Genomic DNA, 25,286 nt, shown 5'->3' with positions numbered 1-25,286 from the left:
TGTTCATAGCAGCATTATTCACAACTAGAGGCCTGGTGCACAGATTCAGACACCAGTGGGGTCCCTCAGCCTGGCCTGTGCCCTCTCACAATCCTGGACCCCTAGGGGATGTCCGACTGTTGATTTCAGCCCAATCACCACAGGCTCTGCGGGAATAGGGCTAAATCCCAGAGGGATGTAGTAGTACACGAAGCAGCAGGTTGGGCCAGGCAGGCAGCTGTGGTAGCACATTGATTACCAGAGGGAAGCTCCTGCATTTAGCGTCTGCCCCCTGGTGGTCAGTGCATGTCTTAGTGACCGGTCAAATGTTTGACCAGTTGAAGGGTTGACCAGTGGCTTAAGGTTTTATATATATAGATAGCCAAAAGATGGATGCAACCATGTTCATCAATAAATGAATAGATAAACAAAATATAGTAGATATATTCCATGGAATATTATTCAGCCTTTAAAAAGAAGGAAATTCTTACAACAAGCTATCTCATAAGTGAACCCTGAGGACACGATGCTAGGTGAAACAAGCTAGTCACATTCAGGACAAATACTGTATAGTTCCACTTACATGAGGCCCCTAAAGTAGTTAAATTCATGAGACAAAAAAATTAGGATGGTGATTGCCAAGGGCTGCGGGGAGAAGGGAATAGCGAGTTGTTGTTTAACGGATATAGTTTCAGTTTTGCAGAACGAAGAGTTCTGTGAGTGGATGGGGGTGATGGTAGCAAAACAATGTGAATGAATTCTGTGCTGCTGAATTGTACACTTAAACATAGTTAAGATGGTACAATTTATGTTATATGCATTTTACCACAATTTTATTAAAAATTTTGGGGGAAATAACCTATAACTCTATTATCTGCAAGAGGACGAGATCTCGGTTCTTCTTGAAGGAAAGATTTCAGTCAAGAGACAAAATGCAGCAAAGCAAGCAAGAATTTATTGTCCACAACAAACACACACTCAGGACATGAAAGGAGGAAGGGCCTAGAAGCAGCCGCAGGAGCCTGGGCTGGGCTGCTTTCACTCACTGGGAAGTCAGAGAAAAGGGGGCCTTGTGGAGGTTCAGGGCGTTACCTGGGAACGAGCTGCTGCTGCCCATTGCTCCTCTGGTTGCAAGTTTCAGGGATAGGACATGCATGCCTGTGGAGGAAGAACAGGGGGAGGGAATGGCATGGGCATGCTCCCCAGAGCTCACGCTGGGTCCTTCACCCGGAAGGGTTTTGTTTTGTTTTTTAGTATGTTTTTATTGATATTTTTTCTAGAGAGAGAGGAAGGAAGAGGGACAGATAGAAACACTGATGATAGAGAAACATCAACATTGCTTGGCTGCCTCTTGCACACCCCGGGTTGGGGATCGAGCCTGCAACCCAGGCCTGTTGTAGGGAATCAAACCATGACTTCCTAGTTCATAGGTAGACGCTCAACCATTGAACCACACTGCCGGGCCAGAAGGTTTTTATCTGTCTCTTGCAGGAAGGGAATCTTAAAGGAGGTCTCAGAGGAAGGTCTCAATCAGCTTTCCAGGTGTGCTCTTTCAGGATCGTGGTTTACGCTGATGGTTCTCATCCAAGGCAGGGTCATTAGTCATTGCAGCTGGTCCTGAGGCAGCCATGGTGTCCCGTATCTGGTTGTGCTGCTTTTCTGGGCCTGGAGCTGAAATACAACTGAGGCCTAGATATTATCTCTAGGGAGAAGCCAGGGGGTCCAAACCACATGACCAGCCATAAGCTAGGGGAGGAAAGGTTACCCTGGGGGTGAGGTCCTTGCTTTCCCAGTTTTGCCCCTTGCTTCCCGCCCTGGTGACCTGTACCTGGCACATCGGCCTAGCGTGCTCATGTCTGTCTAACTGCTTATTACTATTCTATGCCTGGAGGTTTTTGATACCTAGGCGTAGATATTTTTTTCTAGAGAGAGAGGAAGGAAGGAGATCGCAGGGAATAGAGGAGGGACAACCTAGGATGTGCTTTGGTGGAAATGAGCGTCTGCCAGAGCTCACAGGTGGGCCACTCAGAGCGTGCTCACATTCCACCGTAACCCTGGAGCTAACCCCGCGGCCCAGTGGCTCCACAGAGCACAGCATAGGCTAAGACAGTGGTCAGCAAACTCATTAGTCAACAGAGCCAAATATCAATAGGACAAGGATTGAAATTTCTTTTGAGAGCCAAATTTTTTAAACTTAAACTTCCCCTAACGCCACTTCAAAATAGACTCGCCCAGGCCGTGATATTTTGTGGAAGAGCCACATTCAAGGGGCCAAAGAGCCGCATGTGGCTCTTGAGCCGCAGTTTGCCAACCACAGGGCTAAGACCTGTGTCTAGATAACTACTGCTTCCAGAGTGAGGCCCTGCCCAAGAAGCTGGTATTCAAAAATTACAGCTCAATTGAGAGCAGAAGAGGAGTTCACTGGTGTTCGCTTAGTAATTAAATTACAAGGTGATTATTAGTCTGCTCAGGCAAAAATATTACATCTGAGTACTTTAAGTAGTCTAGGACTACTCCCGGGGGGGGGGGGGGGGGGGGTCGGGAAGGGACCCACACCTGTAACTAAATTAATACCATTTTTTACAGATGCCCTCTAGTGACCATAAGGTTGTCATGGCAACATGCCCTCTGAAAGGGTTTTTGATAAGGCCTGAAATAAAGTATGTATAGCAGAGAGTATTGTACAGTTTATCTCATCTCTGTAACAGAGCAATCTGTACGTTTTTAATCCTCACCCAAGGATATGCTTAGAGAGAGAAGCATATCCTTGGGAGAAGCAAACGGCTGCCCTCCATACATTCCCTCACCCGGGATCAAACCTGAACCCCAGGCTTGTGCCTTGACCAGGAATGGAGCCGGCAATCTTTCTGTGCAGACTAACTGAGCCACTCCAGCCAGGCCAAATTTGTTTCCCAAAGTGGGGGACAGGTGAACTGTCACGGGCCTGCTTCACTCTCTTCTGTGGCCCTTCTGAGGTTCTAGGTTAGCCAGCCACCTCTGCTGCTGCCCTGCATGGACAACAGCAGCCTCACATCTCTCCACACGCTCCTCTCCCCTGGGATGGTCTCCCATTCAAGTCCAGCCAAATCATATCTTACCTTATTTTCTAAAAAGAAAACCACAAAACTCCTCTGCCACCTCCTCCAAGCAGGCTTCCCTGACTAACTGGCAGCTAAATGGTCTCCAAATCAGAGTCAATTTAATCACTTAAAGCTGCACAATGCAGAATTTACAGAAGTTCACAAAAACAAACAAACAAACAAAAAAACAACACACAAAACAAACAAAAAACAAAAATCAGCAGAACCCTTATTTTGGCTTAAGACAGCACAAAAGGAATTCAAAAGCTTCTTATATACTTTATTCAAGTACCAAATTTGATCAAAGTACCAAACTTGATCAAAGCAAGTCAGTGCTGTGAACATACTAACACCACTGATGCGTTCCAGAGGAGCTGCTAGCGATGCAAGATTCTGTCAAACCTGATGCTGAATGCAGGAGAGGAGCTGCTATTTAAAGAAACCATGCTCACTCCTTTTGTAAAGAGATGCTCATCTCGTAAAATGTCTTTTGTGTAAACTCCTATTTTCAGATACTGAGTATATTTTAGAATTTAAAAAGCTGTCTCAAATTCTTCCTGGGAAGAGTGGAGTGTAAACAAAGCTGCTATCAATGTCGTCAAAACAGACACAAAGGTGGGGTGAGTGGATGTGTCTGAACGTGGGTGAGAGAGGGACGGAGGTCAGTCCTAGGGCACTGGACGCCTGACTGCTCCTTATTCCCCAGGTTCTGCTGACACCCCAGAGGCCATGCTGAAGCTGCCCATGATGATTACCAGGATCTTGGCTCAGGCCGGAGTGGAGCCACACTCCAGTGTCTGAATTATCACTCAGAAATAGAATCTAGCCCTAGCCAGGTAGCTCAGTTGGTTAGAACCGTGGCCTGCAAACTCATTAGTCAACAGAACCAAATATCAACAGTACAATGATTGAAATTTCTTTTGAGAGCCACATTTTTAAAACTTAAACTTCTTCTAATGCCACTTCTTCAAAATAGACTCGCCCACACCGTGGTATCTTGTGGAAGAGCCACACTCAAAGGGCCAAAGAGCCGCATGTGGCTCGAGAGCCGCAGTTTGCCGACCACAGGGTTAGAGCATCATCCTGATATGCCAAAATTGCAGGTTCGGCCTCTGGTCAGGGCACATACTAGAATCAACCAATACATTCGTAAACTAGGGGAACAACAAGTTAATCTCTTTTCTCCCTCAAATCAATCAATCAATAATTTGAAAACAAATAAATAAAATCTAAATGTACTCCTTTGAGCCACAAAGTATAAACGGGTCAGATTTTCATCTGGGGTCCCGCATAGGCTATCCCCAGTGTAACAACTAAAACAGCAACAATAATAACCAACAATAAAAGCTAAGCTTCACTAAGTCCTTACAGTGTGCTAAGTGCACCACACATGGTCTCATTTAACTCTGATTGGCTCAGTTTATCTGCTGAAACCAGGGCCACTTAAGTCCAAGCCTAGCCGATGGCCTGGTGTCCCTGGATCAGATGTCTACCCCTGGTCCAAAAGGCCTGGCTACCCCTTCCAGGGTGAGGTCTTCCTAGCGTGCAGCTGGGCATTGAAACGTGTCTTTTGCAGAGATGTGGGGGTGTGTCTTAGCCCAGGTCCTCATCATGAACAAGGCCATCTGTGAATGAGATGCTCATACCACGGAATGGTAAGGTCTGACCTTGAACTCTCAGGGACTTAACGAATGCCTAACTACTCATGGTTTTCACTTACTGTCCTTGAAACTTGCAAGACAAGATCTGTTTATCTTCTTCTGTGCCTTTATGGACTTCAGGGCATTATTTAATGAATATTACAAACTCTTCCTGTTCTGCTGGAATTAAAAAGCTTTAAAGGCATACTTCTGGCTATTAACTTTAGATCTTTTGCTAGCCAGATTGTAAACTTCTTGAAAGGAGAACTTCAGGTTGGGAAGTAATTTTAGAGATTATAGAGTCTAACCCTCCCATTTTACAGGTGAGAACACTGAGGCCCAAAGAAAGGAAATGTCACAGAGCAGGATAGGGTCAGGTGGGACCTGGAAACCAGTTTCACACACTTAGTTCCCATGGTGCATTGCAATACCCTTATGCATAGCATGCGCCCCGTAAAATATGTCTTGGTTTATTCTTACTTAGCTTTTGCTTTTCTCAAGCTCACTGTTCTCTGTGGATGTCCCTTCCTCCATCGCCAACTTCAACCCTAGAGGATCACTTTCCATCTGCCTTTCAGGCGTTGGTCTTTGGAGTTGTGTAGTGGAAGCTGAGATGAGGCCTGGGTGAAATTGAACCTGGTTCTATCAAGCCATTATCTCTCCAGGCCAACACCCCAGTAACAGAGCGTAGACACTAGACCAGCAACTTCCTTCCTTCTGTGGGTCAGTGGCTACCAAACTGATATCCGATGAGCCCACTCTGTAGTGTCCCACCTGAAGACACAACTTCTGCAATGCTTCCCAGGCCATTGCTGGGCCACTGTTGACCTCTTCACTGTGGGAAGTCATAAATGGATCTAGTTCTACTTTCTTCCCAGAAGCCTTCTCTGATCAAAGGGTTCCAGGATTCCTTCGTTCATATAAAATCACCCTTGCAGAGTGTAGGACTTCATCAGTTTTCCTCAGATCTCACAGGTACCAGGCTCAGACCGGTCTATTCAGCTGCTGAAGGCAGGTAACTTCTCCCCCAGCGCTGGGGTAGACTCCCACCAGGCCTGCAATAATTGTGTTGACTAATGGAGGAAAGGCCGGTAGAAGGAAGAAGAAATGGGGAAAAAGTAGAAATATTTCTTTTTGTTAATATCTTAGGGAAGCATGGATTAAGGAAAGCAACTGCTTAAAACAGAGAGAAACATTCTGGCTTTTAATTTCTGGGCTATGTGGTGACTAATCAGACAAAGCAACTCTTGGCAGCTCAGATCTGCCGCAATTAAACCAAGTCCAGGGTCAGTTCATTAACTCTGCACCTCGCAGCAACTCTGACCCCAGCTCTGCAGGTGGGGCATCAGATCAACCACAGAGAAGAGGAGGAAAGACATTGCATGAGGGACGAGGAAGCACCAGGCCTCCCACCCGGGGAAACTTGGGTCTGAGGGCCCTGCAGAGCCTTCCTCTCAAAGACCTCCATTCCAGCTGGGAATCTGTGTCCCAAAAGGCCATTTCAGAGAGCTCTTGATAAGAATACCAATAGGGCCAAAACTGGTTTGGCTCAGTGGATAGAGCGTCGGTCTGTGGACTGAAGGGTCCCAGGTTCGATTCCAGTCAAGGGCATGTACCTTTGTTGTAAGGGGTGTGCAAGAGGCAGCTGATCGATGATTCTCTCTCATCGATGTTTCTAACTCTCTATCCCTCTCTCTTCCTCTCTGCAAAAAATCAATAAAATACATTTAAAAAAAAAATACCAATAGGTAGGAGTTGCAGGAGATAGTGAAAAGACTATCTTATATAGTGAAGGTATTCAGCTGGTGGAAAAGCAGAGGGCCAGGTGCTGAGGATCTGGAGAGCAGGAGAGAAGTTTTAATAGGCAGGGAGAAGCAATGTGGGAGCACAGGACATGCCTGGTGTGGGGATATCATTTGAAGTACCTTGGGCATCAGGATGGGGAGAGGAAACGCATAACTATGTGGACTGGTGAGGGTTCAGAGCTGGGCCAGCAGAAGTTGAGAACTAGTACTGAACTGAGCCTCCTTGAAACAAACCTAACCTACATCACCCACGGAGATGAGTCACCCCCAGAATCCTCCCTGCAGCGCCGGCTCTGCTGGCCTGACTGTAGAAGGGAAATTCAGGGATCATTCTTCTGGGCCAGGAAGACCCTGCATCAAAGAAAGGAGTCAATCATCATTGGGGATTTGCTGGGACAGATCCCATTTCAATAGGTTATGGCCATTGGTTCTCACAAAGCCAAGAAAGGCTGTGAACTAAGCTGCCCAAGGTCACCTTTGTGAAGGGTCAGTAAGTTGCCCAAGGTCACAGATCCAGGAATGTCATTCCTGGGATGCAAACCCAGGATGCTAACTCCCAGACTGTGCTGTCCCCACCGGCCTTCTCACTCCAGGCACACCCCAGACAGAGGTGTGTCCTCCTCACGGTTGTTTTGCTCATAGCTCAGCCTCTCATCACCTCTGGGATGGATCCTGTTCTCACCTCTGCGGGTGTGATTTAAAGCAAAAGCAAAACCAAGACCCAGACGGTTCCATTCTTCTCTCCTTGCAGGTGGCGTGCCTCTCACACAAATGTGCAAACAGCATTGACAACCTGGCAATCAGCTGGGTGGAGAGACTCTGGTACTATTATTTCATATTTTGCAAACTCAGGAAGTGCTCCAGATGTTAAAGCATAAAAATAGCACACTGCTGAGCCAATGAGGCACAGATTCTAAAAGAGGCAAACCTGGGGGAAGTGTCAGGTGTGCTTAAATGCGAGGTCCTTTGATGGGAGTGGGGACAGTTGAAAACTGAGTCTGACACCCAGACAGCTGGCTCCTGGTACCCACTCTGCCTCTTAGGAATGCATGACTGTGGGCCTGCTATCTCCCTCTAAAAGGGAGGGCAAGACATGCCTGTGTGCCCTTTGGTACAAGAATTAAATGAGCTGTTCTATAGGATGGGACTGGTTTCTTTCTTTTTTTATTTAAAAAAAATATATATATATATTATTGATTTTTTACAGAGAGGAAGGGAAAAGGATAGAGAGCTAGAAACATCGACCAGCTGCCCCTTGCACACTCCCTACTGGGAATGTGCCTGCAACCAATGTACATGCCCTTGACCGGAATGGAATCTGGGACTTTTCAGTCCGTGGACGGACGCTCTATCCATTGAGCCAAACCAGTTTTGGCTCTTTTTTATTTTTTAATTATTATTTATTAACAGCCAGGCTATTCCATGCTTCACTAATTATCTTAACAACTTTATGGTACAGTTGTTTCTGTCTCCATTTGAAGATAGCACAGGCACAGAAAAGTCATGTAATACTCCAAAATTCACCCAGCTTTAAAGTGACAGAAGTGGGCTAACGCTCAGTTCTATCTAACTATAAAGTGCTATCTGACTACAAAGTACACCATTCCATGCTGGATTCTGCTTTGCTTTCTCTCCAAGGTTTGGCTCATGCTGAGCCTCAAGACTGGAACACAAGCTCTCCACACAAAATGAAATCCCACTCGTCCTTCAAGGCCACTTCAAGCCCCACCTCCAGTGAGAAGCTGTCCCATTCTCCTTCTGCTCTCTAAGCTGACCCTCCACCCCCTCTCTCCCTCTGCCCTGCCAAATTGCTGGGACTTTCAGAATTTACTGTCTTCTCTCTCATCTGGGGCATTTGTACTCTGTAGCCTTTGTCAGATGCCTACCAATGCCTTTGCCTTTGTTTAAAAACCTCCTCCAGGAAGCCTTCCCTGATCCTCTCCTCTCCCACCTCCATCCACCTTCCATCCTGGTTGGCTGCTTCACCTGAGAGCTCCCTAGGTCTTTGTGCTTATGTCGACTTATCCCCTATACTTGCATTGACTATAATCCTTACACTGGACTTTGAGCTTGAGGGCAGGGACTGAGGGTCTTACTTGTCTTGGCATTTCCAGACACGTCTTGTCTGTAGAAGTGCTCACTAAATGTTCTCTGAATTAATAAATGGATTTCTATGGCAACTGCACTGTGTCACACAATTCCTCCAAAGAGTTGCTCATCCCTTGCTTTGGAGGGGCGTAAAGCATCCTCCTCCCGAAGGACTCTGTGCCAAGCTCAATGCCAGGCATCTCGTAGGTACTCAGAAAACATTGGTGATTTGGTTAAGCGATGACTGAATTTTCCATTGTATTGAATTCTTCCAGCCACCACGTCCCCTGGCCCAGCCCGCACAGCATGGCCAATGGAAAATTAATTGGTTGTAAAGTGCATATCTAATTACAACATTCTGCCCCTGCCACCGAGATGTTCAAATGTTAATTATAACATGCATCTCAATAACAGACAGCAGCATTTAATGCAGCATTCATAACGCCACTAGGGCCGGCCAATACGTACACAAAAGCTCCCTTTTATCTGCCATTTACAACAGACTTTGCACTTGAAGCGCCTAAGTCCTCATCCATAAAAGCATTCCTGTCCCAAAAACCAAACCTTTCTCCAAAAGCCTGGAAGGAACGCGCCTAAGCCCTCAGTCCTCCCTACGTTGAGGTCCACACCCAGGGCCGCGCCAGCGTCCGGGGGCGTGGGGCGCGGGTTTCGGCGTCGCTGTACTGGGATGCCTCGGATGCTCCAGTGCCCGCCATCCCGGGAAAGAAAGGCGGACTACATTACCCAGCAGGCCTCGCGCCGCCCTCTTCCCTTTCAAGTCTTTGCACGTGGCCGGAGGGGAGGGCGGGGCCTGGACGTCACTCTCCAGCATTCTCTTTCCTTGTGTCAGAGCAGGGATATATTTTTTTCCCTTCCTCTACTCCCTCCTCCCCCCCACCCGCCCCTCCCTTCCTCGTACCCTTCCCTCCCTCCTTCCCTCCCTCCCTTCTTGGCTGGGTGTCCGCGCCCGGGAGCCCAAATCCCTCCGCTGCCCGGACGCGCGGAACTCGCGGCGGCTGGAGTCGGCTCTCGGGAGCCTCCTCCCTCCCTTCCCCTGCCCCCTTCCCCCATCCCCGATCCGGCTCGGAGAGGCGGCCAAAGGAACCCCGAGGTGAGCATACCCCCCCACCCACCGTCAGCCCCCCTCGGCTTGCCGACGGATTCGGGAACCTGGGAGGAGGGCTGCGTGACGTGTGCGCGTGCTAATAGGTAAATCCGGGGAAACCGCCCCAAACAATTAGCCCCTTCCCGCTCCGTGCGCCCGGGGCAGCCAGCCGGGCGTCCGCGCTCCGCCGTGGTCCCCCTCCTTGTCGGGGATCGCACTCCGCGGGCTCGCCGCTCCCGAGGTTTGCCCCTTCCCTCCGGGTGCCCCGCCCCGCGGGGAGCCCTGGCCCCGGAGCGCCGGTGGGGAGGGGTGCGGAGGGGCGCGCGGCTGGAGCCCCGCTGGAGCCCCGCTGGCGTTGGCCCCGCGCAGGGTAGCCGCTGTCATGTGCCGGGTTCCTACTGGGGGGGAGGAAGAGAGCGAGCGTGATTCCTCTCCCTTTTGTTGTGAAGCCCGCATTTGCTGCGGCCAGCAGTTGGTCTGGCAGCGGCCGGACTTGCAGCTGTTCGCACCGTGCTCCGCCGCCGAGGTGAGGAGCGCGGCTCCCGCAGCCGCTCCCGCCGGAGGCTGCTGCCCTGGCGGCTGCAGGGGGACCCGGAGCGAGTCTCCCCTCCCTCTCCTGGTGAGTGATTGTGTGTGGCAGCGGCCGTGTGTGTGTGTGTGTGTGTGTGTGTTGTGTGTGCGCGCTCCCGTCCCCGCGGGCTCGGGGATGGCTGTCGTCTAGACAGTCTGCACCCTCCCTCTGTCCCCGGTGAGCCCGCGGGCCCCGGAGGCACGGGGGGTGGGAGCAGAGGAGGACATCACTGCGGTGGCAGACTCGGACACTCCCCGCGGCGGCGATCCTGTTGGCTTTTTAGACGATGGTGCTGTCGCCGCGGTGTCATTGGGCCTGGGGAGCCGTTCCGCCGGCGGGGCGGGGGTTGAGTTGACAGGCTCCGGCACACAAGGCTCGCGCTGGCGAGGGACCCGAGCGGCCGCGGGTTGGGCTCCGGCTCGGCTTTTTCGGGACGGAGAGCAGGTGACTCGCCCCGGACGCCGGTCTTGGGGGAGGGCGGGCGGCAGGGGGCGGTGGCTCGGGCCGCGGTGGAGGTCTGGGCTCCTGAGCGCTGCGCGGGGAAGCCCGGTGCGTCCGGAGGGAGTGGCCCGGGGACCGTGCGCCGCAGACGGTAGTAAGTCTCTCCTTTGGCGTTCAAAGAGGAGCAAGGGTCAGAGCCCCTCCTCTGGGCGGCGTTGGCTGTTTGGGGTCGTGGAGTTTGCAGGGTTGGAATTGGGGGGTGGGGGTGGGGGCAGCCGTGAGCTGGAAGGGGGTGCGGCGTGTAAAGGGGAGGGATGGCTGGCGGCACGGGGCGGGTCGCACACCGGAGAGTGAGCGCCGCCTCCCCCGCCCAGCTGTGGGTGAGTACACGCCGCTCCAGCGTGGGGGGCGGGGGTGGGGGGCGGGGGCGGGGGTGGGGGGCCGAAGACCGCTGCATAGTGGGGACGCGCCCGGGTCTTGATCTCGGTGGAGATGGGTCCTGTCAGCCCCTGGTGGTCCCAGCTGGGCTCGTAGTCTTGTGTGTCCGCGCGCGCCTGCGCGCCCGTGTTACTTGGAGAGGGGGTCGTGCTTGCGGGTGTGCCAGGCTCACAAGGGAGTCCCAGGCCCGAGGGCGGCGGGAGACCCGCAGTTCCTACCTCCGCATCTCACCCCTAGACCCGACACACTGGCTGCCTACTTGGTGGCACTGGAGAGGGGTGGTCTGGCTAAACCGGGAGAAGCCTAGGGGGGCTCGAGTGTTCTCTCCCCGCCTCCTTCGTCGCCCCCACGCTTGGGTTGTCCCTTGTACCGAGGAGCTCTCTGGATACGCATGCCCGAGCAGACCCTGGAAGGGGTCCCTCTCCATATTCTTCGTCCTAGAGGCCGTGAGGGCCAAGGGCTGGCCAGCGGTCCCCGCCCAGGCCCAGCTCCAGCCCTGCGCCGCAGCCCTCGCTGCTGCTGGATGCCCAGACCGAGCCTTTGTCGGCTCCGCCCACCGGGCTCAGGCTCCGTGGCCGGGGATTATCTCTCCCAGGCTGGAGGCCCGCATGCTAAGGAAGGAAGCCACCGGAGCTGCCGGCTTCTAGGCGGCTGGAGGCTCAGGCCGGCGAAAGTGACACAGCACTAGAGAGAGCTAGAGGGGAGAGAAGGTTCCGCCCAGAGGGCGGAGAGGGGCTGCAGGCTGTCCAGCAGGCCCTTTGGCCTAGCGCTGGATCTGTGCCCAAAACCTCAGGAATCCCGGTTGCAAGCGTGCTCGGACCTCAGGCGAAAATTGCCTGGCTTTCAAGAAAACCCAATTACATGAGAACAGAATGCACCCAACAAGCCCCTCACAGGATGCACTCAGGTTGCTGGAGGAAACTCCCTTTGAGAGTTTGGAGCAGGACTAGGTTTATTCATCTGCTGGGTCAAGTGTCTGTCCTGGATTGTGTACGCTTGGAGGCAGTAATTTTGTACCGCATTCTGGGGGACTGTCATCAGTAGTTCACAGATTGCTGGAATAATATGTTTGACTTTTCAGGGCGACTCTGCCTTGTGTACATTGCATTTATTAAGATGGTCCTGTGAAGCAGGGATTATTAATCCTGTTTTACAAATGAGCACACTGAGACTCAAAAAATGCTATGACTCTCAGTGGGAGAAGGGTTACTTTCCCCTCTTTGCGATTTCTCTTCTCAGCCTAAGGCTTTTAGTTGAAATAGTGGCTACTCCCCCTGCCCCTCCCCCCATAGGTCCTACCTCCCCAGGAAGTACTGAATCTGAGAAAGGGGGTGAATTAATGCTGGTAATCTCTCTTGTCAAAACACTTGTGATTTGCTACCAGTCCTCATGACAATAGCCACTGAAAAATAGAAATCTGCATTGCTGTTGTTATCACGCATGTGGAAACTTCCTGTCAGTGAATGGTTATCAGTTTTTAAACCTCTAATATGTTCCAGAATCATATCTGCATGTAATAAATGCATATGGTACACATTTATGTGACACATGCCTGTGTTCACATGGGTGTGTTCATGGAGTTGTTATTGGACCCAAAGTTTATTCTTTAGTTACTAATTTCAAAACCATCAAATTTAGAGTGTAGACCCTGAGAAACCATCTCAAGTTTTACTACCCATCCCCTCCACCTCCAGGGATGGGGAAGCCCCTCCCCCCAAAAAAAGCAAAGAACTCCATCACATATACATGTATTTCTCAGAGTTCATGTACGTGAGGGTTCTCAGACACAGCCTGAAGAAGGGTTATTAGGTTTAGCCAACTAATCAATCATTTATTCCCAAATATGTATCGAGTACCTACCTATTTGTAGAGCTTAACATGTATACAAAGAAAATGTAACATATGGCCCCTGCTTGAAAAAAAAAAATTCTAACTGGAGATGAATGTAAGATGTTTATTAAACACCTACCTTAAGCTAGATATGCTGCTGTGATTGGGGCACACAAAGATAAGATAGCAGAAACAGCTATGTTATTACAGTGCAATAGGACGGATGATCCAGGCACTGTAGGAGGGAATAAATCATAAATATTTTAGAGCCAGCACCCTGGGACTTCATCAGTTTCACATATGTTGGCTGCAAGGGACTCAAAATGCTAGTTCCTATCAAATACAGAAGGAAGTAACAGAGGAAGAAGAGCCAAATGTCCCCGGTTATTTTGGACTTCAGGCTGCTTGGAACCTCCCAGGTGGGTCCAGAGGTACTGCGCGTCCTTCTGTGGAAGCTAAGCAGCTAGTGGGAAATAACCCTGAAGCCAGCCAACAGCTCACTGGGCTGAGCAATGAGGGGCTCACAAGTTGTTCTCCATGGTCCTGCCCTGCTCTGCTGGGCAGTGATGGGCAGTGATAGGCTGCTGTCTACTGCCATAGGCTCAGGCTTTGGGCAGGGTCTCACTCAGAGCCTGAGTTTAGTGTCTGTCTTACAGGTCTGTGTAGATTTTTTTTTTTAAATGTATTTTATTGATTTTTCACAGAGAAGAAGAGAGAGGGATAGAGAGTTAGAAACATCGATGAGAGAATCATCGATCAGCTGCCTCTTGCACATCCCCGACTGGGGATGTGCCCGCAACGAAGGTACATGCCCTTGCCCGGAATCGAACCCCGGACCTTTCAGTCCGCAGGCCGACGCTCTATGCACTGAGCCAAACCGGTCCCAGCTGTGTAGATGTTTTAATATGGGTCTGCTTTGTATCTATTCATCCCCAAACTCACTCCTAGGGTCCCCGACACTGTCCTCCAGTTTCCTCTCAGTTGCAGAGTCCACTGCCCTTGTCTTTAAGCTTCTGTTGCTTGCAGTGCAGATCATGAAGGAGGAAGCAGGCAGTGATGGTTAGGATTGAGAAAGAATCCTGAGCCCCCATAGAGAACAGGAGGCACAGACAGACAGGCAAACTGCAGTCTGGGGGAATCCTCCAAAGAGGATGGTATTTCTGCATGGCTTACCCAATCGTGTGGCAGCCCCTTTTGATGTTCTTTTGGGGGAAGTGGGGTTCCTCTACCTCTGGGTCTCATTGCTGACTCACTGGTCACCTGGGCTCAGCTGCTCACATTCAGGCTTTGCTTTTCTGCCTCACCCTGCACACACTGTTATTTAGAACAATGCTGCGATGGTGGCCTTTCTGAGTTGTCACCATGATGACTTATCGATATCTGCGTCTTATTTCTGAGTTACACCCAGGCCAGAGCTGTGCTTCAGAACAGGGTGAGAACAGACCCATCCTCAGATCCTAGGCACCCAGAGCTGAGAAGGCCTTGTCGATGAGCTGGTTTGCATGTGAGGACCCGAGGCCCAGAGGGATGAAATGGCTTGCACAAAGTGGCCCGGAGCCCTGTAGAGTGGGACACGAAATCCTGGATTTTGATGCCTCATCCAATCTTCTTTCTTTATGTGATGGTGTTTTCTGTGGGGGGAATAGTGAGGTTCTTACTCCCCAAAGAGAGAGAATTCTACATCTTCTCACATCTCCTCTGATTCCAGGAAAGGCTCTGGAATTCATCTTACAGTCTTGAGATTGCTTTCCTTCGAGACTGGCCTGGATTTCCCTGCCCTCTCTTTCATCTTGGGCATGCAGGAATGTGGGAGAGGTGGTAGGCCTTGTGGCCTTCCAGCACTCTTAAGTTTGGCCTTTTGCTTCCATCCCCTGTGACCTGGACCCATGGCAAGGTCCCTTCCCATGGCAAGATCTTCAGGAACCTCCTGAAAGTGAAGAGGACCCACAGATTTCATTTGATTCTCACCTGACTCAAGTGAGGGGAAAAACTATCAGTGGAGTTGGGTAGGGGATTGGTTGGCACTGGAGACTATTACAATATAATACCCGACACCTGATTTGGCTTTACACTTTGCAAAGCATTTCACACAGCTGATCTCATCTGCTTTTTACAGTAGTCCTGGGAGGCTGTTCTCACTATTCCCATTTGGCAGATGAGGAAACTGAGCCACTATAGCAAAGCAGGGATCTGAACCCTGATCCTCGGACTTCAAATCCACTGCCTGGGGCTGAGGTGGCCTACCGTGTCACCTCACATTGCAGTTTTGTGAGTAGATGGCCTTGAACTTTTCAGAACTTTTATGCCCACTGTTGGCTCACACCCAGCCAGGGAACCAGATCCAAATGCTAATTTACCCAGGTGGCGGGTTGGATAAAGGATGGGAGGCGGTGATTATAGCAGTGGTCTGGGGCTCGTTTGGGGTGATTTCACGGAAGAGGTGAATTTGGGAATAGATCTGGGGTGGTTGTGGAGGACCTAGAGGAGGCTTTCGGCTGGGGCAATGGCACAAAAATGCTGAAGGGGAAATTGTGTGTATTGGAACTGGGAGTGGAGCTGACTAAGAAGGTTCGGTGATCATACTGGAGTCAGAAGGCTCTGTTTCTATGCCCGGCTCTGCCAGAACCTGGGGCTACAACAGTGAGTGGGCACAGCCCCCACTTCCTGCAAGAGGCCAACTCTCTTGCCCAAGAGATACTTAAACAGTGACTTCAGTGTGGTTCAGGGAGTGCAGTTAAACTCTGCATGGTGCAGTAAATGCAGGGGTAAAGAAAGTCCCGAGAGCCTTACAGTAGCACGGACAAGTGGGCCCTGCTCTTGCATCAAGATCAAGGAGTGCTTCCTGAGGGAGGTAATATAGGTGCTGCAGCTGAAAGGGAATTAACCAGGAGAGGAGATGGGAGAAGGGCATTCAGGGCTAGAAACAGTATGTGCAAAGGGTCAAGGCCTGAGGCTGTCTGGGTACAAGGAGGGAGGGAAGCTATGAGGTCAGAGTTCTAGGACAGAAGGGCAGACAAGGCTCAGGAGTGAGGATCTTTGTGAAGCTGGCTGGGACCTTGGCTGTTAGCCCGCAGGTAGAGCCTGAAGGACGCTCCATTCGGTCCAGGTCACAGGGGCTGAGGCCTGGAACCAGGGCCATGCGTATGGAGATGGAGGAAGATTTTATATATATATATGGAATAAAGTCTTCAGTGATGGCTTAGCTTTGGGGGATAAGGAAAGAGCCCAGTGCCTCCCAGGTTCCTGGCCTCACTGACTTAGTGGGTGGCGGCTTTTACCCAGGTGTGACCTGGTTGCTGGGGCAGGTCAGCTAGGGTAGGGGAAGGCGGGGGGGGGGGGGGGGGGGGGGGGCGGGCGGGATTGTGGGGAGTTCATGGTTACACAGGTTGAATTTGAATTGCGGATAGGGTAATCCAGCGGCACTGCCTTACAGACAGCACGGTGTGCAGGGTGGAAGCCCGAGGAAGCAGTGTGGCAGGGGCCATGGGCCCAGGAGAGGGGAAGGGTCTGCTGCCGAGTGGAGCGAGGTGGGACTGCTGTAGACAATAAGGAGACCTCTTCCTCCCTTTGTCAGAGGATCCTTTGTCATGCCGCTTGCGCTGTAGTCAGGGAAGCCAGGCGGGGATGCTGTGTCATGCTGGAGGCCCAGCTGGCAGAATCCAGCGACAGCCAAGAATGAGCTTCAGCTGGAAGCATCGGAGGGCGTTAGGGGACTGGTGTGTGCATTTTTAAAAACATTTTAAATGTTTTTATATATTTTATTGATTTTTTACAGAGAGGAAGGGAGACAGAGAGTTAGAAACATCGATGAGAGAGAGTCATCGATCAGCTGCCTCTTGCACGCCCCCCACCGGGGATGTGCCCTCAACCAAGGTACATGCCCTGACCAGAATCGAACCTGGGACCCTTCAGTCCCCAGGCCGATGGCTCTATCCACTGAGCCAAACTGGTTTCAGCTGGCGTATGCATTGTTAACGTCCATGGCAAGCAGCTGCTGTCCCAGGCCCTGGGGCCACGAGGAAAGGGCAGGGAAGATGTGGAGCAGGCAGTCCAGTTGCGAGACGAGACGGGATGTGGACTTAAGAGGCCAGGTAAAAGCTGTAACAACCTGGGCAGAGAGGAGAGTGCAAATCGAACAGAAAAGTGGCAACTTCTCTTCCTACCGTCCTGGAGCTGCGCATTTTAGGCAGAGCTCCAACCTTTTCCGTTTTTTAATCCTCGGGGCCTAAGGTAGTGCCTGGCTCATAGTAGGTGTTCAGCCTATGTCTGTGGATCTGCAGGGATGTGGCCAGTCACTTGTTTGGGGTGGGAGGTCAGCCAAGGAAAGCTCCCATGAACAAGACCAAAGAGGGCACTCCAACACCGATTTAGAATATTTTTAGTACCACAGTCAAGTAAAACAATCTTGAAAACCTTCCAACTACCAAGTACCTAGAAATGCTGTATAAACTAGCATCCTTTCAAAGAGCTGAGCTCATAAGACGTGAAGAAAAACCAGAGGACTCAAAAGTGAGTGTGGACAGGAAGCTTGCGCATGTGCTAAGCCAGTCCTGTGGAATGGGGGTGGTGGTGGGGAGAGGGGGGGTGTTGAGGGGTGATTACTGGCCTCAGAACCAAAGGGGGTTGAGTCCTGATAACATCTCCAGGGCCAGGGGTGAGACTGGGAGCTGGAGCAGAGGGAGTTCTGCCTGAAAGAGGCCCCTGTTAAGGTTTGCGTGCTTGGAGAAAGGACAGGGGGTGGGAGAGGGTGTGGGGCGCTTGCCGGTCTTGGCCTGGATCTGGGGTGGAGAAAAAATCTTCCCTGGAAACTCTGCTTTTGGATGTGGCCTGAAGGTCCTGAGAGGAGGAATTAGCATAAAAAGCCCTGGGGAGCAGGGTCCTCCAGCCTGTGGTCTAGGCCCTTGGGGATGCCAGGAAGGTCCTGGGGCTCATCACCCTTCACAGACTTGGGTTTCAATCTCAGAGAGATGCTGCAGAACCTGGGTCGCCAGAGAGAGTGAGTGAGGAGGAGAGAGAGGCCTAGCTAGAAACTTAAGTTTTTGTTGGTTTTTAGAGAAAAGGGAGAAGGGAGAGAGACAGAGAAACATTGATTGGCTGCATCCCACATTCCCCGGCCTGTGCCGGACCAGGAATCAAACTGGCGTCCTTTTGGTGCATGGGCCAGCACTCAACCACTGACCCATACTGACCAGGGCTTGAAACCTTTGGAAAGGACCTCAGGACAACTGCACCCTGGTGGAGGCATGTGCAGGGCTGCATGAGGGGCTGTTCCTGCCCTGGGCTTCACTCTTAGCAGCAGCCTGCAGACCAGTGGTCCAGGAAGGCCAGAATGTTCTCCTTTGCTGTTCACTCGGGCCATGAACTTACAGACGAGGCTCTGTCTGGGCTCCCCCTAAAGGTGCCCTACGCAGATTCCAGTTGCTACTCATGCCTCAGATTGTGCCTCACACTGGCTCCCCCAAGCCCAGAGTCTTGAGTTCCTGGAATTTCAAACGGGGAAGACATCTTGGAGGTCACCTCGCCCATCCCCTCTGTGTGGCAGTCCTGACTACTTCAGCACTTGTTCAGATGCTTCCCACTCTGGGCAGTGTACTGCCTGTGCGGCAGTGCCTTCCCTTACCAGAGGCTGTTGCAGCTGCGAAGGTCTTCTGTGAGCCTCAGCCACTGCCCAGCCCTTGCCACCCCTCGCCCCATGGCTGTCCCGAGAGATGTCTTCCAGGCCTCTCATCACCCTGCTTGCTTTGAGTTGTCAAGCTAAGATTCTGTGACAGTGCAGCCAACTTCTAGCCTAACTTTAGCACAGAAGGCGCTTTTGCAGATCAGATGTACGTTTAGCTGAGCCGGCTGCGTAGATGCAGTCTGTGATGTAAGTAGAAGTTAGAGAAGCGCTGGCTCAATGTTTTCCAGATTACCATGAGAGAAGCAACAGCACGCACTGCAAGTTCTTTCCTCTAACACACAGAAATCATTTTGGCTCAAGTAAGTGACTCAGGAATCGTTGTTTATTGAGTGTCTATTACGTGCCAGGCACAGTGCTAAGCATTCCCTGTTTACCCCGCTGCATCCAAGCAACTTCCACGAGAGAGAGAGATGGAGAGGCAGAGACATGGAAGTGCCTAGCTGTAGCTGTGACAGTTGAGCCTGAAGTTATTCAGAAAGAATGTGTGTGGTTCCATCCAGGCTGGGTGGAGCTGACCCTCCCCTTGCTGTTCCCTTGTAGGGCCTACTTCCTGGGGTAGCAATGTCCTGGTCTCACCACCTATTTGTGAGGCATTTGCTGAGATACTTACGATTTTAAGCCCTGAGATTAAGATAGTGGCCTCCCGGGGCATCCACATCTTGGTGTGTCACCAAGTAGGATGGTGCTCACAAGCAAAGTGTTTTTGAGAGCATGCTGTCTGTCTGTCTCTTGGGGTCAGTCTGCAGTCCCTAGGCTTTCTCGGGGAGCAGAGGCTTTCTGTCCCTTTGCATCTGCAGGATGGTCAGCATCTGTGGGTTCATCTGTCCACTAGCTGCCATGACAAGTTACCAGGAGCACAGTTGCCTTTGCAGCAAGGTTGCATCAGTCAGCTGGACGCCCGGATGTGCGCTGCCAGTTTCACACGGGACCCTGTGCTAACAGCACTTGGTGGGGAGGGGCAGGGATTCTGGGAAAGCATCCAGTTTTTCCTCTTCTCCTTCCAAAAACAAAATCGTTCCTCATGCTCACATTGTACTAGTTTGCCTCTATCCTTTTGCTCCAGGCTCTTACCTGTTACATTTGGTTCAGTTTAGCAGGACTTGTGTCAGATGCCTGCTGGGCACCAGGCTCTGAATGAGGTGAGATGAATTCTGGTGAAACTGGCAGGGCCTCTGCCTCCCATCTGCATCTAGGTGGGGAAGACAGAATGGCCTTATGGAAAGTACTGGATAAGGAGAAAGAAAAGTGTGCCGAGGCAGCCAGAGGTGATTCTAATTTTTTGTGTGTGTGGAAAAGGACACACTTTTGAGAGTGAAGGGAGGTGCTGTTAACAGTCCTGCCGGGACACAGATGTAAACTGGGATGTCCTTTTGGCCACCAGAAAGGGTATTTGCTTGAGGGTCACACCTGACACTATTATCACTTACACCGCAGGATGCACATGCGGTTGATGGGGGTAGCGGTGCGCCCAGGAGAAACCAGCATCTGTTTCCTCATTTTGTTTCGGAACCAGAGAGGGAAGTATCATCTGTGGGGACCGTGGACCCAGCTTTCTGATGGGGCTCAGTGTCCAGCCACAAGGTCCTATCTTAGACCTCTCCATGACCTCACTTCTCGGATTGGAGATGGAAGTTGGGAGAGAGAAAAACACCTGGCTTGTTAGGATGTTGGCTTATTGGCAAAAGAACACAGGACTAACAGTGGCTTGGAAAGCAAGGTGTTTGTAGACTCAACATAGCCAGAGGCCTGAAGAGAGGGGTCCTAGGGTTGGTTCACTCAGTGGCTCAGTAGTGATTGCAAGGACTCATTCTAACCTCCTAGGCCGCCATTTCAGCATGCTGGCCTTTATCCTCAGGTGCACTGTCCCCCTCCATGGTCCAGACATCACATTCTCATAACTGCACCTGCAGGCAGGCAGGAAGGTCAGTTTCTCGTTTCTCCTTGTGTCTTGATTTATCAGGGAGGGGGAAATTTTCCAGAATCCTCCCTCTAAAATTTTCATCCAAGTCCATTGAAGATAAATGGGTCAATACCCATGCTTAAGCTCAAGTCGAGGTTGAGATCTCTTCTCGGCCTTTTGGCTAAGATCGAGTGTAGTATCTGTTCTTATCAGTTTAATATCTAGTAGGGTTGAAATAGCAAGCTTTCTGCCTCATCTGTAGAGGTGAGCTCTGCTGATAGGGAAGTGGGAAGAGAAACTATGGTTGGAGAAACAACAATTAATGTTTTCCTCACCAAATTTTAATAGGCTTTATTTATTTGTGGAAGTGTCACATCTATTGAGATGAATTTTTTTAATTTTTAAAAATATGGCCGAAGCCGGTTTGGCTCAGTGGTAGAGTGTCATTCTGCGGACTGAAAGGTCCCAGGTTCGATTCTGGTCAAGGGCATGTACCTTGGTTGCGGGCACATCCCCGGTAGGAGGTGTGCAAGAGGCAGCTGGTCGATGTTTCTCTCTCATCGACGTTTCTAGCTCTCTATCTCTCTCCCTTTCTCTGTTAAAAATCAATAAAATATATATATATAAAAATATGTTTTTATTCACTTCAGAGAGAAAGGCAGAAGTAGAGAGAGACAGAAACATCAATAATGAGAGAGAATCATTGATCAGCTGCCTCCTACATGTCCCAAACTGGGGATCAAGCCCACAACCCAGGTGTGTGCCCCAACCAGGAATCGAACTATGACTTCCTGGTTCATAGGTTGAAACCCAACCTCTGAGCCATGCTGGCTGGACCAGAGATGAAATTTTTTATACCTCAATATAATTAAGGTTTTTTTTGTTTTTGTTTTTTTTTTAAAAAACCTACTCCCTGGCTCTGGCAAGCACTGATCTGCTTTCTCTCACTATAGTTTTGCCTTTTCTAGTTATTATTATTTCTTAACCCACAGTATTAAATTGCTTAGTGAATACTTTACATGTGTGATCTTTATTAGCCTTCAAGGTCCTGTTTTATAGATGAGAAAACGAGGAAACAGAGAGGTTAAGCAATTTCACTGAGGTCACACAGCTGAGAAGTGACCTAACCCATTTTGCTCCAGTTTTGCCTTTTAACCATCACACACATGGACTGACAAGTTAGGCGGAGGGCTCCTTGTGATGTTCTGGGTGGCCTTTGGCAATCACTGCACACCTGGATGTTTTCTCCTCAGTGACCTCAGGGGTTGGATGAGTGAATATCGGAGATCTCCAGTCGCCTCTTCCTGAGGTTCCCAGTGCCAGTCCTCTGAGGCATAGCGGCGAAGAGCCCTGTGATGTCATTTTCAGCACCTGCCAGCATCTAACGTAGCAGCTCTAGGTCTCCCGGATTTGGCCAGTTGAGCCTATGTTTTGGCAGTTTGTTCTTCCTGATAAAAGTGATTCCTTTTCAGTGAGGTAGGAATTATCCCCATCCTGAGCCAGGCTGTGTTCCAGGTCTCTCGAGGAGATGTGGGCTTCCCGTTAGGTCCGCAGAAGGGTGTGGGGAAAGGGTTGCTGGTGAGTGACGTGATGTGTTTCCTTCCTCTGGATAAAACACACGTGGTTGACTGCAGCCTCATACGTGTGAGAGAGAAAACAGCCACGTGGGCAACGAACATTGGGAGCCCAGAGTGAGCCACAGACCTCTGTGTCTTTAGTCATTTCGTTTCCATTTCCCTTGAGACCCAGGGGGATGGCAGGTGAAGGTGAGGGTCAGGGTGAGGGTGAGGGTGAGAGTGAGGAGAGGGTGGCGTGGTTCCAGGAGTCCACAGACGGAACACGTGGCAGTATAGACAAGAAGGATTGCTTTGGACACTCTTGGGGACCTGGTTTTAAACCTCCAGCATGCTGGCTCCTGGTGTGTCCCCACAGGGCTGCAGTGACTTTAGTTACCTCATTAGGGCCAAGCTTATTTAATGTGTCTGTAATAGGTTTTAGAGCCAGAAAAGCACTAGCGTACCGAGATCCTCATCCCCAGCCGCCTGCTTTGACCTCCATAGCTCAGATCCCCAGCTCCCCGGCTCAGCGTTCACTGGGCCAGGAGGAAAGAGCCAGCCGAATGCTTCAGCTCACATGGCTGAGTAGACACTGACGCCCCCGGGCCCTGTGGACAGGCTTTTGACTCCTTTCATGCTTTTGTCAGCACCACCAGGGGTTATTATTACTCCTGGCATTCTTGTGAGGTGACGAGAGAGCTGTCTGGGCCAATGTGACGCTTCCAGTGGGGACATTGAGGCAAGAAAAAGCAGGTGACTCGGCCAAGGTCACATACCTCATTGCCAGTGAGAAAACAAATTAAAGGCTGGTTCTCTGTTAAGTTACTCCCCGCCCCCTGCTATGCCTTAAAGCCCGCAAAATCATCTGGTCTGCTCCTGCCAAGGCATTAGGAGTGAGTTAATTAAATGTTTGATCAAATAGAGCAGGCTGATTTTTAGGTTGATAATTTTGTGGCCCTCGAATGCTGGTGTAAATATTCAAATGGCCCTTGGCAGGAAAAGGTTCCCCACCCCTGCCTTCGAGTATGCTGATGGGGTATATGCTGATTTCCAATTAAAAGTCTATGACCTTATAAAAAATTTAAAGCTCTGTATCTATACAAATGTGCATTAAAAAAAAAAACTCGTTATTTCATCATTGCATAGAAGAAACTAAGTTTAATAAAAAGTCAATACAAGGTCAAGGACAATATTACGTACACGGGAATGACAGACAACATCAAAAAAAAAAAAAGTGCCGAATGTTGGGAAGTGCAGCACAAGGAGGTTTGGGTTGAGCTTCTGTCGAGCTTGGTACTGGGAACGTCTTGAATAATACATGTCCAGTTTCAGCCCAAGGCTGCCTCTTTTCATGTAACAAACGCAGGTTCCTAAATATTCACTTACATCAAACTTTCATGCGTATGATTGGGATTTGAATTTACAAAAGGTGGTCATTACCTAAAGACAGCTTCAGTAAATATTTTTGTAAAGAAAATACTCCTTTTACATAGTCTCCAGTTTTTTTGTTTTTGTTTTTTGTTTTTTTAAAATATATTTTTATTGATTTTTTACAGAGAGGAAGAGTTGTGTTGAAGTTGAGACAACTACTGTAACTCAGTGTTTAAAGCCAGGTTTTCTCTTCCGTATTGTGAGCAACGGTGGCCATTGGTTCTGAGCCCAAATTAGGATGTGTGTTTGAGTATTTGAAATCGGGACATCTCCCAACTGTCATCTTACATCTAGGTTGGGACTCTGGGTCTCCGTTTCAAATTCGTGGATGTGCTCATATGATATTCAAGACAAAAATATTTTATGGTAAAAATATTGGCCCTACCTTCAGACCTTCTTGAGACCTGCTTTTTCTTTCTAGTCCCTCCCCCTGGACCCCCAATATCTTAGCTTCTTTCGATTTGTTTTTAATACATGTGCAGTGTGTGTTGGTTTTCCACAAGCAAGCAATTCTCTGACACCAGCTGGATGTCCTACAATTTGACTCCATTCTGATACTACCTACCTGGAGATAGCGGCAGACCCACAGGTTAACAGCCTTTCAAGACTGCCTCCTCCCACCCTCACTTCAGGTGCCACTTGCAAGTCCTGGGGGGATCACCTGTGCTCCTCACTGTCATTCAGAGACCCTAAAGACACCTTCCTCGGGTTTAATTAATTTGCTAGAATGGTTCCCGGGACTCAGAGAAACATTTTACTTACCAGAGTACTAGTTTGCTATAAAATATAGAACTCAGGAATAGCCAGGTGGAAGCAGATGGCTCTGTGACCTGTGCAAATGACTGAACTTGAAGAGCACAGGTCATGGGCTTCTCCTCGGGGCTTCTCGGGCTTCCTCAAAGCATGGTGGCTGGGCTCTGAGAGTGAATGTCCCAAGAAACAGGAGGGAGAGGCTGTCCCGGAAACGGGCTCAGTGTCATGTCCGTATACCGAGTCCAGATTGGATGTGTTCACCACAGTGAAGGGAAGGGATGGAGACCCTGCTTCCTGTGGGAGGGGTGTCGGCTGTTTCAGGGCCGTAAGGACTAGTGTCACGGAAAGGGAGTATCGTCCCTTCTCACAGACCTCCACGGAGCTCACATTTTATTTGCCACTCGCAGTCTTTTGTGGAGGGATGGGATGTGTGTCATGGGAACTCAGTCATAGTAAATGCTTTGTGCGATGTCACTTTTATATTTTAACTAGAGGCCCAGTGCACGAAATGATCCTCAGCCCAGCCTGCACTCTCTCCAATCTGGGACCCATGGCAGGATGTCTGACTGCCCGTTTAGGCCGGATCCCACGGGGCCTCTTGCTCTCTACAGCTCCGTGGCTGTTTGGGATTTATTTGCCTTCTATAATTGAAACTTTGTAGCCTTGAGCCGAGGCCAGGGCCAGCATACTCACTCCTGAATGGCTGGTGGGTGTGGCTTGTAGTTTGTAGCAGAGGTACGGTCAATTTGCATGTTTCTTTTTTATTAGATTGGATTGTTTGGCAAATGGCTTCTCCTTGTCATTTAACCAGTCACTCTCAGAGTTGGCTGAAATATACAAGTCTTGCCCTTGGCCGTCCTCCTGAGCATCTTTTCCCCTGCAGGGCATCCACAGTTATTGGCCTTCTCAGAGCAGCTCCACTGTGGCAAGACCTTATGCTGGCTGCTGGGGCGCTACAGAGATGAGCCCGGAGACACCTGTGCCCCTGT

General features: G+C 50.2%; 1 protein-coding gene across 3 annotated transcripts in view; it reads left to right on the top strand.

Moving 5' to 3' along the window:
- The first annotated feature begins 9,427 nt into the window (after positions 1-9,427).
- Positions 9,428-25,286, top strand: part of CTIF (cap binding complex dependent translation initiation factor) — a 222,083-nt gene continuing 206,224 nt past the window's right edge. Inside the window, exon 1 of one of the 3 annotated variants that reach the window (XM_084887413.1) lies at positions 9,428-9,703. The gene's annotated coding sequence lies outside the window, so the exon portion shown is untranslated. Of the gene's footprint in view, positions 9,704-10,049; positions 10,317-10,454; positions 10,713-25,286 lie in introns of those variants that run through there. The other 2 variants (XM_084887414.1, XM_084887415.1) reach the window with 2 other exon arrangements.

This window comes from Pipistrellus hanaki (assembly GCF_964339955.1).
Source record: "Pipistrellus hanaki genome assembly, chromosome: 6".
Classification (NCBI taxonomy): Eukaryota; Metazoa; Chordata; class Mammalia; order Chiroptera; family Vespertilionidae; genus Pipistrellus; species Pipistrellus hanaki.
The sequence above is the reverse complement of the archived record's forward strand: the minus strand, read 5'-3'. Positions and strand labels throughout refer to the sequence as shown.